Source organism: Mustela lutreola, chromosome 9, assembly GCF_030435805.1.
Source record: "Mustela lutreola isolate mMusLut2 chromosome 9, mMusLut2.pri, whole genome shotgun sequence".
NCBI lineage: Eukaryota > Metazoa > Chordata > Mammalia > Carnivora > Mustelidae > Mustela > Mustela lutreola.
Genome location: NC_081298.1, coordinates 50,855,120 through 50,874,252, shown reverse-complemented (window position 1 = coordinate 50,874,252; position 19,133 = coordinate 50,855,120). Strand labels below are relative to the sequence as shown.

At 35.0% G+C, this 19,133-nt stretch overlaps 1 long non-coding RNA gene across 1 annotated transcript; it reads right to left on the bottom strand.

The window, feature by feature from the left end:
* Nucleotides 1–370: 370 nt before the first annotated feature.
* Nucleotides 371–18,854, bottom strand: LOC131808266 (uncharacterized). The gene is made up of 3 exons (XR_009344759.1): nucleotides 18,599–18,854; nucleotides 11,813–11,887; nucleotides 371–454 (listed from the first exon to the last, which is right to left on the bottom strand). It is a non-coding gene; the product is annotated as an uncharacterized LOC131808266 (long non-coding RNA).
* Between the last annotated feature and the right edge of the window lie 279 nt (nucleotides 18,855–19,133).

The following is a 19,133-nucleotide window of genomic DNA, read 5'->3' as shown; positions in this document are numbered from 1 at the left end:
TATTTTAAAAGAATCTGAATCTGTGGCAAACTTTTAAAAAACCCTATACAGTAAAGTTTATCATTTTAAGTAATCTCAATGATCTTCCTTAATTGTGATAGTATATCCCTGTATCTAGGCCAGATATTGTATGAGGGATTTGAAGAGACATACTTTTCTAAATTTCACTTTTCTCATCTGCAAAATGCTTATCAGGATCCTACAATAAAATACACTTACAATTTTTTGATGAAAATTTATTTATTTATTTTATGATTTTATTTCTTTATCAGAGAGAGTGGGCGAGAGAGCAAGCACAGAATGGCAGGCAGAAGCAGAGGGAGAAGCAGGCTCCCGGCTGAGCAGGGAGCCCAATGCGGGACTCGATCCCAGGATGCTGGGATCGTGACCTGAGCCAGAGGCAGCTGCTTAACCAACTGAGCCACCCAGGCGTCCCTTTTGATGAAAATTTAATCTGTATAAACAATATATTTGCTGTAATGCGTGGTTCATGGAAAACATCTTATTTAATTGTAAGCAACAACAGTATTAGAAATTAAGTGAATGTGTCTATAATATTTAAAGTTTTAACACATAATTCCAGTGCTTTGCATTATTTTCTCAAATCCCTTTACGACTTTCACTGACAGAGTCAAATGTACTTTTTCTACTAGTAGCCAGCTCTTTGTCTTTTGTCAGAAAGATGCCCTTGTGAATTATTTATAATAGAGATATTAGCAATAATAATAATAATAATAATAATAATAAGTAGCAATGAAAATGTTAAAAAAAAGTTTTCTTAACTAATTAGGGTTCTTAGACATCATTTAGAGGAACCACCTCTGGCAAGCAAATTAATCTGGAAAACATTCCCAGAATTAACACGTCAGTCAGATACAGGGTTGTCCGTAGACTGAAAGGTGAAGCAAAAGGACTAGGTTTGGAAAATAGGTAAGGACAGTGAAAAAAATGATCAAATTTTTGGGCAAAATAAATTCTTAGGTGTCCTCTCAATGGAGTCCTGGGCATTATGTAGCAGAAACTCTGGAGATTATCTCAATCCATTGGAGTCACCCCGTTTATTAGCATGCTATTGACAAAGTTACTTACAAACTGTAGAGCAAGAGGTTGTAATGTAGAAAACTGATGGTAATGCACAAGATTCTTGTTAACAATAATGCAAGTTAGTGATTTTTCATTAGAGAACATAAATTCTATAACCCAAATTATGGGCCCAGAGCACTTCTGCTGCACAACTCTGCTTATATCCCAAATAACCATGTGAACTAGTTTTAATATCTGCTTCTCTTATTAATTTTTGAATAAAAATTCTTGACACAAGTATTTTATAATTGTGTGATAATCATGCATTTAATTTATTGGAGAACAAAACACACTTTAGCATAATTAGGTTCGTTCACAGAACCAGCCTTGATAACACACTTCTATATGTTAGAAATGATGTAATAAATGTAGAATATTGGGCACTTGTTTGGTATTCTTTGCCATGTTTTGCACTATCTAAAAAGAGGTTAGTGAACTTGGACTGGAGTTAGTAGACATGGACGAAAATAAAATCTTACAGAGAAGAATACTCTGTGGTCCACAACCTAAACAGGCTGGGATTCCCATCATTTGGATCCCTGTAGCTTTACAAAAGTCAATTAAATTTTTGTATCTCCGATTAAAGTTGATTCCCCAGTACTTTTTCAAACATCTCTTGTAAAGTATTGTTTCCCAGAAAAAAAGGGATTTTACACATGTATCTGCCTTTGTCTCTGGTCATGATCTCAGTCAGGATCCTGGGATCGAGCCCCATATCGGGCTTCCTGCTCATTAGGGAATATACTTCTTAGTCTCTCTCTGCTGCTACATCCCCCTGCCCCACTTATGCATTCTCTCTCTCTCAAATAAATAAATACAATCTTTACTTTTTTAATTAAAAATAAGATAAATAACATAAAAGTCTGGTCTTGATGCCCCATTTAGCTCCTTTTTTTTTTTTTTTGAGTTGTATTTAAAGCAGCAAGAGAGATCATGAGGCTCTCAAACTTAAAAAAAAAGGAAAAAATTGAGTTTTGTTAGGATTTAAGATCTTGTCTGCTAGACAAAAATGTTGGCTTTGTTAACATGTGAAAATTAACAAAAGAGAATAAGATAGAATTCTAATAATTTTTGTAGAAATTAAAAATTTCCTCCAACCCAATTACATACAGACCCATTAAGTAAATTCATTCCAATGTCCCAACCAAACTTTTCTAATAGTAATGCATCTGTGTAAACAGGGTCGACCCAAGGAATAAATAAATATTATTTTTTTCCTGTCTCTTTACAGTCACATCTGGGTATATTGGTAGCAAGCCAATTATCTATCTTATAAGACATGATATTATAAGGAAGGGTATTCTGTCCATTTGGAACAACTGAAAATCATTGTAATTTTATCGTGGTGCAGTAACTTGAGATGGCACAGTGTGGGTTATGAATATATTTTATTTTTTTTACTGGGAAGAAGAGATTATAGAGATATTGGTTATTCAAGAGAGACTGACAGGTGTTGATAGTTGTCAGGTCAATATCCATCTACTTTTTCCTTTAATATCAGAAAGCACTGAGGGATTGACAACAAGGAAACTTAAAACAACATCAAATATTTTATTGTCTCTTTTCCAGTTACATTGTATCCATATGAAATAGTATCTGTCGTACGAGATATCATTCTCTTTTACCTCTATCTTTCTGCCAGAAATGTGGGCTTAATAGTGAGAACTCCAACAGAAATTTTTGCAACTGTGAATAAAAAGCCATGAAAACCTCTAAGATACTTCACTTGACTTTCTTAAGACTCTGAACCAACACCAGAAAACACTGTCCGTAGTGTTCCTGTTAAATGAAAAATATGGTTAAACCACTTTTGACAGTCTACTACCTACAGCAAAATGGAAATCTTAATTGAAATATGTCCTCTCAGCTGTGCTTAAGCAACTGAGTCCTGAGCTTTTCAGGTTTTCAGTCTGAAAGAGTACACCTCTGGTGCTCTGAAAGGGAAGAGAAAGGACACCCCGTTCTCCATATAAATTAAAGAAGAGAAATCTGTGCATTTAAGTGGGCCATATAAAATTTATCAAGCAATTATCTCCTAACTCCTTCCTATTCAAATTCCCTGATATGCTCTCCCTACTCCTTTAATCCACGTTACTGCCTTTTCCAGGATTCTGTATCACATCACAACATGTCTTCTGTTATTTCCTTCTTGCAAGCTAGTTTTGTTTTCTCCATCTAAAAAAATCAACAATCATTGTGTATTTCAATTCCCATTTTCCTCAAATGCATTGATTCTTCTTATCTATTACTCTTTTCTCATACTCAGTGTCTTTGTCTTTATGGGGTTTGTACTTTGCTTTTCCCCATCCGTTACTGCCCTTATATAATCAAATCTAATAAATTCTTAGAGAAAGTTAAAAATTCCTGCATAGCCACACGTGAACACAAAGTCAGTGATTTTTAGCAAACCTATAAGATAGTCAGACATCCATTCAATTTCTTTTTTTTAAGATTTTATTTATTTATTTATTTGACAGAGAGAGATGACAAGCAGGCAGAGAGGCAGGCAGAGAGAGAGGAGGAAGCAGGCTCCCTGCTGAGCAGAGAGCCTGATTTGGGGCTTGGTCCCAGGACCCTGGGATCATGACCTGAGCCAAAGACAGTGGCTTAACCCACTGAGCCACCCAGGCATCCCTCCATTCGATTTCTTAACTGAGTCTCAAATGCATCCTGAGTTCTAACCTAAACCAAAGTTCTATTTCTTACACGTTGTTCTATGACCAAATTTTTTCAGTTCAGTATTTTGTAACATTTAAATATTAATCAATTGATGCTTTGTTTGTGTATTTCTATGAAAATAATTTGAATACTGCAGATTTATTGTTATATTTATAGATTTATAATCAAAGTTTCATCAGTTGAAGTTTTTGGAAATTTCGGATGTAATGATTAACCTAAAATGATACTGCCTCAAATCCCTCTGATATCAAGGCCCAACACCTGATTATAGCCAAACCCGTGGTGGATAGTTCCATGGGAAATTGCAGTTACTTAACACTGATAGCATCTCATGTTCTCTCTCTCATTTTAGAATGTCTCCAACACAACCCAAAAGTGTAGGAGAGTTAATGTCCTCTGAGGACAGCTCTCAGTGAAGTGGAAATAAGAACCATAAGTAAAATTGTCAGTTTTCAGGTCTTCATGAGGACAACTTAAAGAAGTTTCTCAGGACCTTTCAGTAAAAGCAAGCCTTCATTTTCTATCCACAACAATAATATCAACAATGTACCTCTTTGACAAAGTTGCTTCTTCACTGTATCACTTTCCCATTCTTTTCTACCTTGGGTAATCTCCCAGATCAACTAACAGTACTCAAATCCTTTATCCTACTCTTTGCTCTCAGGATAAATGGAGCCAAAAGACTTAGATTAATATCAAGTTCTGAATGGGATCTTAGAGCTATTTCTGTCCAGATTTTCATAAACATAGGGACCTTTGAATTTTCAGGCTATAAATAAGTTCTAAATGGAGGGGGCAAAAGCAAAAAGTAGAAATTTTTATGTTTGATTTTTAATCATGATTAATGGACTTTATTGATTATTAAAAATACTAACATTATAAAAGCGTGGATCTTTGTAAAACAATGTCATAATGTAAGAAATAAGTTGCATAGTCCTTTTGAGAATATTAAACCAAGTGTTCAGGTGCCATCTAATTTCTTGTTTAATCCAGATCTTTGGTGTGCATTATCTTGAGGAATAGGATTTTGAAGTCCAGACAGACTAACAGAAAACTGATCCAAATGTGTGTGTCTATATTTCTGCTTTTGTTGTAAAAATCAAAGTGTGAATGCTGGTTTAAAATGGTAAAACTAATAATGTTCATGGACTCTATTATACATTTTCTAAATATATGGGAAGAACCCAATAAACATAGAATTAATTGATTTGCAAATCCTCAAAGAGCTACAGGATCAGGTAGTGGTATGTTCTGATTCAACAGCATCATAATGCAGCATTTTAGATGTGTGGCTAATGGATATTTTCATGAATGTTTGCTAGCTAGTCAGCCAATACAGAGAAATATTAGGTAGGGTAATTACTCACAGTTGTGTTTAATAAAATGAGAGAAAATTATCAAATGACACTAATAATAATAATCCTATAGCAGGCTAAATAATTCAATGATAATTACAAGTATTAATCCAGCTTTCTTCCCTGATTATGACTCTTCTCTCCTTTATCCTAATGGGAGTAGCAGATTGTCTGCAATGAATTGTGAAAAGCCAGCAGTGACTTTGGCAGTGAAGGCCTCCCATCAATTTTGATAGGTTAAAATGATTCTGGTTGGTCTTGAGCAAATGTGTCAATTTTTTTTTTCTGTGTGTGTCATAAAAGAAAGAAGCAATAGTAAATTCTTGCTGTTATTCTATGGAGCCAATAAAATCATACTGCCAACAAGAGGCTGTTTACACCGTAAGTGTAGTTAACTGTCTTGAAATACTAGGCCTGGAAATAAAATTCCAATATTTCACATAACCTCTTTTTTTTTTAAAGATAAAAACAAAACAACAATACAGCTTACATATAGGGCCCTGCTGTTGTGTAACTATTTTTGTATATGTCTACTGTAACTGTATATATATATTTTTTTCTGTGCAATAAATTCATTTAGAGATAAATTCGGATTGCAAATTATTTTGGGGGAGGCATGGTATTTGTGGCTAGTCTTACAAGTAAAAAGGACTAAAAGAAAGAAGAAAAACATTTTTTATTACAGCATATTTACATCTGTCCAAAGTACTTATTTACTATAATACTGACTAATGTATAATACTGTACACAAAGAAAGAAGTTAAATGAGTTATAATTCAGTCGAAGTATAGCTGGCCATTTTGAAACTTACCACTGAATCTTTCTGGTATGAAATGTGATATCTAGCAATCTGGTACAGTTCATTACATCAGGTCATTTGTATGTTCTTATTACCATTTTGATAGCCTAGCACATTTTATAACCCAGACATTTTACAATGGAACTATGATGCATGTATTTTCAAAGGTCAAAAAAGATGAATGTCCGTAGTACCATATAGACTCAACAAATAAAAGTGTCCAAGGCTCTAAGTGAGATTTATGAATATTGTATAACATTAGACCAACATGTGCTTTTGATATAAATAATCTATTCTTAAATTAGAATTACAATCATTGAGTACAGTGTTGAAAATGGCAGATAGATTTTAGCTCTCTTTGCTCACTAGGGAAAATGGAAAAATGTTTAGTTTGGTCAGATTTTCACTTAACTTCTGAAAAATCTTACGTTTGAGAGAACCCTTCTGAAATAAGAATCCTTAAAGACATAACCCCTTTGGCACAAGCTTTCAAGAAATTTGTTGGATGTTGTAGACAATTATATGGCACACGTACTCTTCTAGATGTTTCATGCCAATAATATGTAAGCCATACCAAGGCTACATATACATATAGAGATGTTCCTCAGCTTACAAGGGGGCTATGTACAGAGAAACACATAAAAAATTGAAAATGCATTTAATACCCCTAAACTATCAAATATCATAGCTTACCTTAAGCTTATTTAAACATACTCAGTACACTTAAGTTTGCCTGCATTTGGGCAAAATCATCTTAAGCAAAGCCTATTTTATAACAAAGTATCAAATATCACATGCAACTTATTAAATATTACACTAAAAAAAAGAAGAATGGTTATATATAGAATGCTTGTAAGAATATCAGGTGTTCACCCCTGTAATCCTCTAGCTGACTGGGAGCTGTGGCTCACTACCGCTGCCCAGCATCACAAGATGGCACCATACCACATGTCACTGGCCCTTTTTATAAAGACCCAAATTCAAAATTCAAAGTACAGTTTCTACTGAATCACTTTCACTTTCACATCATTGCCAGATATATCATAAGTTGAATCATTGTAAATCAGGAGCCATCTTATTTGAAAGGTAAATCACAGTCACCCATATACACACAAAAAAAGGCCTTCATGTAGGGCCATCTATGGATCTCTAAACAACATAGCATGACATATCAACAGCAAAAAATGGATGTGAAGGGGACAATTGCTTTGCGTCAGTACTCTGAGCAGTAACATACATGGCCTTACTCACCTAGCAGAACTCCAGAGCTAGCTGATGGCAAGGAATTTTACAAATGTTTGCTGAACAGATTAAGCACTATTCTTTTTAAATTAGTGTGCATATCTGTTTTCTAAAGATATGTTAATTTATTTTATTGACTTATTACAAAACCAAATAATTTCCTCTTATTTAAGTGGCAGGTAAATAGAATTCTTTTTAATTTAAATCAAATGGCTTTTTAGGGAAAATATACTAAAAATTCTGAAACTTGTATTGCTTATGAATCTTTTATTGGAATCCTTATCAAGTTGTATTTTTCAAGTTTTTCCTAAATAATCTTCAATGAATTGAAAATATTTTTTGGATTGTATTCAAGGCTATTAACACACAGCTTCACTTTGTTAAATATAGTGCTAAACTTTCAACCAAAATGTTGTGTCTTTTTTTTCCACTACCACATCGTCCATCTACTAACTGGATTCTCTCCCCAACTAGCACATATATACCATTGTCTATCTTTAGGATAAGTAAGGGTCATCTTTTGTCATTATTCTATTCCTCGTATGCTTCTGAACTTGTTGAATTTTAATATAGTCACACCATAAGCATCACATATTTGATTCCCCTTTAAATAGTAAACAGTGCACAACCAGAGCATACCTTCAAAGCTATCAATATACTTACTCTGATATATTATTTTTGCATTTTTGTAAATTAAAATAATTAAATTATAGAACAAGAGTTTCAGGTGGTAGGTATTGTAAGTTTTACCCAAACTGACTTTTGTCAAACTCGTTTTTGTCATCATATATGTCAAGTAGTTTTCTCGGGCTTATTTTTAGAATATCCTTGTATAATGAATATTTACACTGATATCTAGTATAAAAATCTTGCAATTTATTTTAGAAACATTAAGATATTAAAAATCAATCTATTTCTTTAATTCATTGAAGACATTTTTGGCTTGTTTCCAGTACTTTCTTACTGATTAAAAAATGAATTTGAAGTAGTCTGAATTTCATTATTATATGGCACTTTCCCTTTGATGAATACAAAGACGATATTCTATATTAGCTATCTGAGAAGAATTTATTTTTTAAATTTTATTTATTTGTAAGAGAGAGAGTGAGAGAGAGCACAATCAGGGGGAGCAGCAGGGTGAGGGAGAAGCAAACTCCCGGCTAAGCAGGGAATCTGTTGCAGAACTGAGTCCCAGGACCCTAAGATCATGACCTGAGCTAAAGGCTCAGGCATTTAACTGACTGAGCCACCCAGGTGTCCCAATCTGAGAAGAGTTCTGTATGTTATTCCTATTAATATGCAGTTTAAAGTCTAGGTAATTAACTTAATATTTTAGTGGCTATTACATAGATAGCACTATGTTCCAGGCAGAGGGTAAGAAAGAAATATTAAATCAACCATATTCTATGCATTTTAAGTGAAAATAATTACTCAATCATAAAAAATCCTTCTATTTATGGAATATCAACTTATAAGCTTTCCTCCATATGAACAATGCCAAATACCAGAATAAAGGGTCATCTAATACAAATAAAGGATAGAATTATAGAATTCTGGTAAGCCATTTAATTTTGAAAAATGGTGTTCTATTGTTGCTGAGTTGTGGTTTTCAGTTACATAATATCTGATAAGTGTAGAAGTAACATGAGTGTTACGTGAGATGAGAAATGGTATATAATTAAGATATTTTTAAAAGTACAGATAAATACAGATTTGTAAACATAGCATTATGGAGGAATAAAAATAAATGATAGCTACACACTCTAAAGTGAATAAATCTTGGAAAGCTAATAGAGAAGTAAAACAAGGACAGTGCAAAAAGTATGGTACATTTTTATGAAGTTCAAACAAATTCTGTGAAACCATAGATGGACTTAAAGATACTATTATGTATCAAATATTGTAAAATTTAAGCAAGGAAATAGCAAACGTAAAATAACCAAAGCATACAAACTTGGGTAGATACAATAAGTGTGATCATGTTCTACTTCATAAAGAGATGAGTTAATAGATAAATAGAAGTAATTAGACTTTTTAGAAGTTAATAAAACTTTGCCTGTTATTTCTTAGTAATATAAAATATATGGTTTTCTAACAAAAACGTTTATCTTAAAAATATTTAAAAATAAATTTCAGGCTGCTCATAAGGTTATATTTACTTTTCCTCTGAAGGAAAAGCTGGTTGTTGTAGTTGTAGTTGTCTGTTTGTTTTAGTCTCCTCCTAGTTTTTATTATTATAATGTGGAATGAGGAATGTTAGATTGAAAAGTGAATTATTTTATAGACAAAAATCATTACTTGATTCACCTCCTGGTACAGCCGATGGAACTCCTGAAAATATGCCCTTTTGCCTTATGGAACAGTAACAGTTATGCTTACTTCTGAAACATACTTGGTGGTGGCCCTAAATAGTGACACCATAGTAAACATTTTGAATATTTTCAATTAATTTTTATAGTCATAGGGCTCCAATAGGCACTGCTTGTATCTTGGCAGGTATTTCAATAAAGCTAAAAGTTGCCTGACTGTTTAAAAATATTAACAAGGCACAAAACATGGCAGAAGTATTGTCCTCAGATATTATTTTTTTTCCATATGCTCCTGATTCCAGACATGACAAGTTATTTTTAAAAATTTTTTTATAAAATATTTAATTTATTTATTTGACAGAGATCACAAGTAGGCAGAGTCAGGCAGAGAGAGAGAGGAGGAAGCAGGCTCCCTGCTGAGCTAAGAGCCCGATGTGGGACTCGATCCAAGGATCCTGGGATCATGACCTGAGCCGAAGGCAGAGGCTTTAACCCACTGAGCCACCCAGGCGCCCCCATGACAAGTTATTTTTGATAGATATATATACAATATATTTTCCAGTTATAAGAAAAATGGTTCTGCTATGTTTAACCTTTTTTTAATTACATAATTTTGTAATTAAAATTTTATTTTTTAATGTTTTACTTTTCTTATCTTTTCTTTTTTAAAGATTTTATTTATTTATTTGACAGACCGAGATCACAAGTAGGCAGAGAGGCAGGCAGAGAGAGAGAGAGAGAGAGAGAGGGAAGCAGGCTCCCTGCGGAGCAAAGAGCCAGATGCGGGGCTCAATCCCAGGACCCTGAGATCATGACCTGAGCCGAAGGCAGCAGCCCAACCCACTGAGCCACCCAGGTGCCCCAATGTTTTACTTTTCAATATACTACTTAGAATATAAAACCTATTCCATTTTGTAAGAAGTTTAACCATTTAAAAAATGGTAATTTTCTCATTGTGTCTTCCCCTCACATTGCTTTATTTTGAATAAAAAATTTCACAATAAACATAACTGATGCTTTCCTTCTGATGGTCCCTCTGTTGGTCATATTGTATATGAGCCATGACAATTAATTTTACAAAATGTATTGATGTTTGTTGATATGTTTTATCATAACTAATTTTCCCTCCCTTATCTAGATTCCCCAGCTTTCAGACAGGTGGACACTGCAATAAACCATACCCAAGGGATGTATCAAGTACTTCTTAGACATTCTCTCAGATCCTTGAGGTCTCATTTGGCCTCGGGATTTGCAATAGGTTCTGCCAGAGGCACCACTGTGACAATTGATGTCCATGGTCTATCTCCTGCTAAGCTCAAGAGGTCACTGTTTTCCGAGTTTATCTATACAATTAATGCATTCCAGCAAGTTCTTTTTTTTAAATATTAACAAAATTATTTTAAAGTTTATATGGAGAGGCAAAGACTCACAATAGTCAACATAGTGTTGAAGGAGAACAAAGACTGAGGAATGACTTCAAAGTTTACCATAACGATGGGGCGCCTGGGTGGCACAGTGGGTTAAGCCTCTGCCTTAGGCTCAGGTCATGATCCCAGGGGCCTGGGATCGAGTCCCGCATTGGGCTCTCTGCTCAGCAGGGAGCCTGCTTCTCCCCATCTCTCTCTCTCCTTATTTGTGATCTCTCTCTCTGTCAAATAAATAAATAAAATCTTTAAAAAAAGTTTACCATAACGATAATTGTAAGCAAGATATTGTAATACCACAGAAAGACTAGATTAAAGCAACAGAATATATATTATCAATTATATTTTATATTTAATATAAAAGCAAAAGCAATACAAGAGAGCAAAATACAATCTTTTAGACAAATGATTCTGGAGTAATGGTGAGGCTAAATGTAAAAATATAAAATAAAATAAAATAATAAAATAAAATAAATCCAGGCTGATATCATACACTCTTCTCAAAAATTGACTCAGATTGGATTATAAACCTAAACATGAAACATGTAGAAGGTAATATAGAGGAAAATTTAAATGACCTTGGTTTTGGCAATAACTTTAGCTACAAAAGCACAAGCACTGAATTTAAAAATGTCTACTCTGTGAGACACAATGCCAAGAGAATGAAATGACAAAGCACAGACTATGAGAAAAAATTTGCAAAATACACATCTGGCAAAGGACTGTTAATCAAAAATACACAAAGTCCCCATAAAACTCAACAATGGGGGAAAAACCTGATTAAAAATGAGCCAAAGACCTTAGCAGATACCTCACAAAAGAAAATATTACAGATGGCAAATAAGCATATAAAAAGATGCTTCACATCATATGTCATCAGTATAATGCAAATTAAAACAAAAAAGGGACACCAGTACATACCCAGAATCCAGAGCACTGACAACAGAACACGAAATGTTGGTGAGGATGTGGAGCAACAGGAATGTTCTTCCATGTCTATTGAGAATAAAGAATTGAAAACAACTTGGCAGATTCTTACAAAACTAAACATATTCTTGCCAGATGATTCAGCAGTAGCAGTTCTTGGTATTCATCCAAAGAAGATGAAATCTATACCCACAAAGATGTCTATAGTAGTTTTATTCATAACTGACAAAAGCTTGGAAGAAACCAAGATATCCTTCCATAGGTGAAAGGAAAAATAAAGTGTAGTACAGGCAAACAATGGAATATTATGTAATGCTATAGAAATGAATTAACAAGCCATGAAAAGATATGGATATAAATATTTAAAAAATATTTGATTTTAGGCTTCTACCAGTCTATCAATAGTATTAGTATATTTTAACAGTGAATGCTCAGCATTCATGAATATACCTAATAAAATATTTTAGGTTCAATATTTTCAATACTTCAACCTCTATGATTATATTCCTAATAATTTTGAATTGGGGTAAATAAACCTTAATTTTTGTAACTCGTTTCTTATTGCAAAAGAGTTCAATGAAATTTTAGAAAATAAAAATTTACAAAAAGAAGTTTAATTTACTATTGCCAAATAATTTAAAACTTTATCTTATATTCAAATACATATATTTTTCTAAATTGATTTATATGCTACTAAAACCAAAAACTTTTAGTTATACTAGATTTCATATCATGCAATCAATGCCAGAAATCCATCTGGAAATGATTTGTCTTAAATAGAGTTAGGATGGGTGTTATTACAATGCAAGATGGAAACAAAGATAGTATAACAATTGGTGTTACATAACTTTTCCATTTTGATCAAGTTACTAATCTACAAAAAGCTTTTATCAGTGACAGACTTGGGAATTTAACAAAACTTTTAAACTAGCACGTGCGACTCATTCCTAGAAAACAACACAATCAGTAGCACTTTATTTAGATTAAATCATGACTATTTCTCCATTTGAATAAAAAAGGTAGCAACCCCAATAAGTTTATTGAACATGAAAAGTTGAAATGCTATAATGCTCCTAAGGAATTAAAGGATCCAGTCATGAATTACAAAAAAAGGATATATATTACCAAAGTGTTTGTATAATTGTAATGTACAACTGCCCATTATCGTTCAATAGTGTAGGCTTGTACAAGAACTCTATAAAAGAACTCCACTTCTGAACTGTGGAAAATATGTTCCCTTTCCCCCTATATACAACTATTAAGCCATTCATTTAGCTTTTAAAATATCCACTTAATACAGGCTTTTTACACATTTGAACAGGCAGCAGGGCTCTATTCTTATTGCTTACATCTGAAGGATAGATTTCTAGTGTAAGAGGTAAAGCCCATAAAGGAGCCCAATAATAACAACAAAATACAGTTTAGTGAGCCCTTACAATCTGCCAGCTACCTTTCTGAGAATACTTCAATTAATAAAACTTATAAAATACCTGAACACAAAGAGCTTACATTCTTTTGAAATATAATAGTGAAATAAACCAATAATAGAGGGGCACCTCGGTGGCTCAGTCCATTGAGTGACTGCCTTTGGCTTGGGTCATGATCTCAGGGTCCTGGGATGTAACTCCCCAGCAGGCTTTCTAGGCAGTGGGGTGTTTTCTTCTTCCTCTGCGCACCCTCCCAATTCTCTCTCTCTCTCTGTCTCAAATAAGAAAATAAACCAGTAATAGAATAATGATTGATGGTTGATGGTGATAAGTGTTACAAAGAAATACAAGAAAGGTAAAAGCCATTGCAGAATGCTGGGATGAAAGTTAATTTTATTTTGTGTTGGGTGGTTATATCTCATTTAGGAGATGTTATTTGCACAAAGACCCAGGAAGTGAAGGAGAGTGTTATACAAATATTAAAGGAAAAGATTGCTCTAGGCAGAGCAAGTAAGTATATAGACTTTGTGTGAACAGCTTGTCTGTTACTTTTGAGGAAAAGCAAGGAGGCCAATGAGGAGTTCATAGTGGTGGAGAGAGGAAGAACGTATTGATGTATGACCTTCTAGTACATGGAAACGCCTTCAGTTTTTATTTAATATGAAAGGGGAAGATACCAAAAGACTTTCAACAGCAGAATAAACTCATCTGACTTGATTTTTAGGTTAAATTGCTGTACCAAAATAAATTTGCTGGGAGAAAGGAGTGCAGTATGTGTGGAAGTGGGGTTATCAATCAAGTCAATAATTCAGGAACATATGATGGTGTTTTTAGCATGCTGGGTGGTAATAGAAGTGGTGAGGTATGGTTTTCATTTTGTATATATTTTGATGGTGAATATTCTGGTGAACAGGATGGGGTATGTGCAGGATAGACAATATCAACATTTATTTTACCTGCACAAACAGAAGGGTGGAGCCTTCATTCCCTGATATGGAGAGAACCCTGAGATCAAATGTTCTTTCTCATTAAATGGCATAGTAATGATGAGGATTTAGTCAGACAGTGAAAGAGAGCAGTAAGCATAGTGTTAAGCGGTAAGACATTATAATACATTTGAACATCAAAAAACGTTGTGTTGGATCATCTGTTTATGTTAGTAAATAAATAAATAAAGCTTCCTGGGGTTCTGATAGAGGTAAAGAAGATTGCTATATGATCCAAAGGGGCACGTGCACCAAATGTTTATAGCAGCAATATCCACAATAGCCAAACTATGGAAAGAACCTAGATGTCCATCACAAATGTATGGTATATATATATATATATATATATATATATATATTGGAATATATATATATATATTGGAATACTATGCAGCCATCAAAAGAAATGCAATCTTGCCATTTGTTTTGACATGGATGTAACTTGAGGTTATTATGCTTAGCAAAATAAGTCAACCAGAGAAAGACACTATCATATGATCTCCCTGATATGAGGAAATGGAGGTGCAATGTGGGGGGTTTGGGGGACAGGAAAAGAGTAAATGAAACAAGATGGGATTGGGAGGGAGACAAACCTTGAGACTCTTCATCTCACAAAACAAACTGAGATTTGCCGGGGGTGGGCAGGGAAAGGGTGGTAGGGTTATGAACATTGGGGAGGGTATGTGCTGTGGTGAGTGCTGTGAAGTGTGTAAACCTGGCGATTCACAGATCTGTACCCCTGGGGCAAATAATACATTATATGTTAATTTAAAAAAAGAAGAAGACTATTATAAATCAAATGCTATGGTGTTCAGCAAAGAGTGTGTAATCAGGCATATTTTATTAATGTAACCAAGTAAAATGATGGTCGAAAATTGGAATAACAGAAAACATAAAAATCAGAGATTTTAAAAAGAGATATGGGACAGTGTAGAGATATTATAATAGTGTTATATGGTGACAGATGGTGGCTATATTTGGAGTGATCATAGAATAATGTATGGAGATATTGAAAACCTGAAACCAATGTGACACTGAATATCAACTATACTCAAATAAAAAAAGGTAAAAATTAAACATTTTATTTTAAAAAGAGAAAAAGAGGGACAAGAATTTGAAAAGTGAATTTCAAAAAGAGTAAAGATGAGGCTAAGACATACTCTGAACCTTGAGGAAAACACCATTTTGAAAATTCTTCCCATTTTGAGAAAACTCAAATGAATCAATACCATAAAAGAACCCATTTTAACTGAGAGATGTAATGAATGCTCAAGAAATAATTTTATGACAGGATAATTCTTCCCTATGAAACAGCATACAGAAACCAGGGGAAACACCTGGAAGCAAAATAAACTATACTGAAAATAAGAATTAGGAAAAAGATAAATGATGAAAGATAAGAAAATTAGACCTGTGACAGAGACCTAGTGAAGAGAATTTTTAGCTTGTGGTTTAATGTTAATATTTTGAGGATAATCTAGAGTTCATAACTGCCTTGAGGCAGGCTGGTTGTAGGCAGTTTAGGCAGACCCCTAAGACAGGCCTACTTTGGGCAGGTGGTGTTGGAGGAGGCCATTGGGCTGGACAAAGACAAATAAAACCATTTGACTAACGTGTCTGTGAAGATGTTGAAGTCAGATGCAACAGAGAAAGACCTGTCAAACCTAATCTCAGAAATGGAGAAGATGAAGATGATTGGACAGCACAAGGACACCATCAACCTGCTGGGTCCTGCACACAGGACGGTCCTTCGTACACTCTCATGGAATATGCCTCCAAAGACAACATACAGGAGTACCTTCAGGCCCAGAGGCCTCCTGACCTGGAGTACTGTTACAATATCAGCCACAATGCAGGAGAGCAACTCTCCTCCAAGGACCTGGTATCCTGTGCCTACCAGGTAGCCTGAGGCATGGAGTGCCTTGCCTCAAATAAGTGCATACACCAAGATGTGGCCACCAGGGAAGTGCTGGTGACAAAGGACAACATGATGAAGATCTCAGACTTCAGCCTTGCCAGAGATATCACCACATCAGTTACTATAAAAAGACAACCAACAGTGGACTGCCTGTGAAGTGGATGGTCCCTAAGGCCATGTTTGACCAGATCTACATCCACCAGAGTGACTTCTGGTCTTTTGGGGTGATCCTGTGCAAAATTTTCACTCTGGAAGCCTCCCATATCCTGGAGTGCCTGTGGAGATGGTTTTCAAGCTGCTGAAAGAGTCATTTGATGGATAAGCCAATAAGAGCACCAGAGAGTTATACACAATAATGAGGGGTGGCTGGCATGTGGTACCTTCAAGCTCGGTAGAAGACCTGGATCATACTGTGGCCTTGACCTCCAACCAGGAGTACCCGGACCTGTCCTTGGCCCTGGAACAATACTGTCTATGCTTTCCCAACACCCAAAGCTCCACCTGCTCCTCAGAGTAGAATTCCACCTTCTCTCATGTGCTGTTTCCCAGGGAGGCCTATCTGCCCTGACACCCAGCCCAGCTTGCCAATGGTGGACTCAAATGACTAGTATCCCTATTACTCCTGTCCAGATTCTGTCATAGGCTGTAACCCTTACCCCCCACCCTCCCTGAAAGACTCAAGGCCTTCTCCTTTGTCCCTGTCCTACTGGCAGGAGCCAGCTGCCTACCTGAGGCCTTCACCCCTTGAAGTTCACCTCTCTTCCCCTTCCTCTTCCTCCTCCTTACAACCAGCTCATGAAAGAAAGGAACAGAGAGACAGGTACTTGCTTGTGGCTACTTCCTTCCCTCCCATATGTTGGACCAAGACCCCTCCCTGTCATCTGGTACTGCCTAGACGTCGAGGGAGTTGGAGATGAGGCATGCCAGTGAAAGCTGTCGGAGCTTTCCTGTTTTGGTTTTGTCTGCTTAGCATAACATGTAAGACTGAGTTCTGGTGGCAGGGACCTAGTCCTTGGGGCTATAGCACTAGCGAGGGGACGTCAACTGCTCTGGGCCTTGCCTAAAAGCAACCCCTGCTCCAGAGATATGGTGCCAAGGGCTTATTAATTTTGATACTAATTTGCTTTGCTGACCAAATACCTGGTATCAAAAGATGGGAAGGCAAAGACTGGAAGCAGTGTTGTGGCCATGGGGTCCAGCCCCAAACTATGAAGAAAACACAAAGTGTATAAATCTGAGTAAGTATATATTTACACACCTTTGTAAATAGGTTGTTATCAAAGATTTAATCAATGGGTAATATGCTCCTCGTGGCTGGGAAGCATCCATTGCCATATATTAAATCAAAGAAAAGAGGTGTCTGGGTGGCTTCCTCCATAAGTGTCCCTTCTTTTCAGGTCATGATCCCAGGGTCCTGGGATGGAGCCCCACATCACGCTCTCTGCTCAGTGGGAAACCTGCTTCTCCTTTTCCCTCTGCCCTGCTTATAGTTCCTCTTCCTGTCTCTCTGTCTGTCAAATAAATAAAATATTTTAAAAAATACAAGAAATAAACAAAATGTTTTTAAAAGGTCTTTTTTTTTTTTTAAATTTTCTAGGGGTCCCTGGATGACTCAGTTGTTTAAGCAGATTTTTGCCTTTGGCTGAGTTCATGATTGCAGTGTACAGGGATCCAGCCCTGCATGGGACTACTTGCACCCCAAGGAGCTTGCTTCTTCCTCTCCCTTTGCACATGATTCCCGCTGCTTGTGTGCTTCTTCTCTCTCTCTCTCACACTCTCTCCTGCTGTCAGTAAACAAAATAAAATCTTTTCCTAAATAAATAAATAAATAAATAATTTCTAAACTTACTTTCACTTTAGGTCACTTAACAAAAATTGGTACTGCTTCATTTAAAAAAAAAAAAAGATAATTTAGAAAGATGCTTCCAGAGTTAAAAAGCTGTTTTGTTTCTTTGTCAGGATTAAATATAGAAGTGCTTTAAAAATTAAAAGAAAAACATGCTATATTCACACTAATCACACTATAACTTTGGTGGTTATATCTAGATAATGAGAAGTTATTTTAAAGCAAATTTCATTATCAGACATAAAGATCAAGTCAAAATTACAGAAGAGTAAAAGGATGAATTCATCAGGGAGTATAATAATTCTTGACTTTTAATACTTAATAACATATTTGGGGATATATTGTGAAAAACTAAGAACAAAAATCATAACTTCTACCTTAGAAGAGAAATGGAAAAAAATTTCAACACCCTTATTTTAAGATTATATAAGATTATATAGACAAATGGTCATCAAATTGGTAAGATATGTAAGACTTGAACAAAATTATCAACTAACTAGATATGCTTGATATTACAGAACACTCCCAACAACCACAGACTACCTATATCTTAAGCCATGATTTTCTTTGCAAAGGTCAACATTGATAATGTTCTAGTCATACCTCCGTGTACCACGAAAGAAGTAGCATATTTCTTGAAAGACACAGCTATCAGAGCTCCATTGAGAAACCGTAAAGATGGAGAAGGGATTTGCAAATTATATATCTGATAATGGACATCTACTCTGATTATTAAAAAAATGAATAAAAATAAAAAACCTTACTAATAACCAAACAGAGTATCCAATTTTACATGTGAAGAAAATTATTGAAGAGACATGTCACCAAAAGGATATGGATGGCTTATAAGCACATGACAAATTTCTCAACATTTAGACATTAAAGAAATACAAATTAAAATCATAATGAGACATACTTACATATCTATTAGAATGGCTAAAATTATAAAGGCTAATTGTACTTTGTCTGAGCTAGATTGGGAAGCAACAAAAAATCTAAACTGTTGTTGGCATATATCATGATACCACCACTTTGGAAGATAGTTTGAAAATTTTTTTAAATGCAAAATATGTTGCAGTTACACAAATAGCCATTTTACTGCTAGGCATTTAACCAAGAGAAACAAACTCTATGTTCA